This window comes from Mesitornis unicolor, unplaced genomic scaffold, assembly GCF_000695765.1.
Source record: "Mesitornis unicolor isolate BGI_N332 unplaced genomic scaffold, ASM69576v1 scaffold5982, whole genome shotgun sequence".
Taxonomy (NCBI): Eukaryota; Metazoa; Chordata; class Aves; order Mesitornithiformes; family Mesitornithidae; genus Mesitornis; species Mesitornis unicolor.
In genome coordinates, this window is record NW_010167012.1 from 24,595 (window position 1) to 25,496 (window position 902).

At 58.9% G+C, this 902-nt stretch overlaps 1 protein-coding gene across 1 annotated transcript in view; it reads right to left on the reverse strand.

The window, feature by feature from the left end:
- Positions 1-902, reverse strand: part of DENND2D (DENN/MADD domain containing 2D) — a 13,827-nt gene that overhangs the window by 4,565 nt on the left and 8,360 nt on the right. The window lies entirely within an intron of this gene.

The window sequence follows — 902 nt, forward strand, 5'->3', positions numbered from 1 at the left end:
TTCCCTGTTTTCTCACTGCTCTCTGCATTTCTCCAGCCTCTGCCCGGAGCCCCAGAGTGCAGCTCTTTCGAAGAACATCCCATACATTCTCCCTTCCCATCACCCCTGGCTGTGCTGCGGCAGCCTGGCCCATGGCCAGAGCATTGAGCAACCGGCAGAGCCCTTGCACAACCCTTCCTGGATGAAGAAAGCCCTTGCAATTTGAGAGCCAGCTGCTAAATTGCACTGGGGAGGAGGGCTCTTGCTCTCAGACCCACCCTGGCAGGGCCCATCCCTGGGATGCTCTGCACTGTGGTTTTTTTTTTACCCGATGCTGGGGCAGATCCTCCCCCTTTTTTCCACCCCAACTTTGCCACAGGAGAAAGTGAAAAGAAAAGGCTCTGCCTGTGCAAGCCTGGGCCGTGCGTGGGCGAGATGAGCCCTGCAGGCTCTGTGCCCGAATCAGGTCTCCTTGACACGGGTAAAGGCCGGGTTTGCTCTGTGGTGTGAAACCAGGGCAGGCGTCACTGAGCACCGCGGTGCGGAGGGGAAGCTGCAGCCTGCGCCACCCCACCATGGTCCTGGTGCACCCCAACAGCCCCGTGTGCTGCCCCTGGAGGTGCAAATGCCATGAGGGTGCAGCCAGCCCCGTTCCACGCCCCTGGCGCCATGCACTGCACTGATGTAAGGGCTGTGCAAGCAGCGACACGTTGAGAAACGGCGTCCGGGGAGGTTTTGTGCAGCTCCAGCACAAGGCTGACGGAGCTCCAAAGGTGCTGCTTTGCAAGGATGCAGCGATCACAGAATCACAGAACCAGTCAGGTTGGAAGAGACCTCTAAGAACACCAAGTCCAACCCTCAAGCCAACACCACCATGGCCACTAAATCACGTCCCCAAGTGGCACATCCACGGCTTCTTGAAC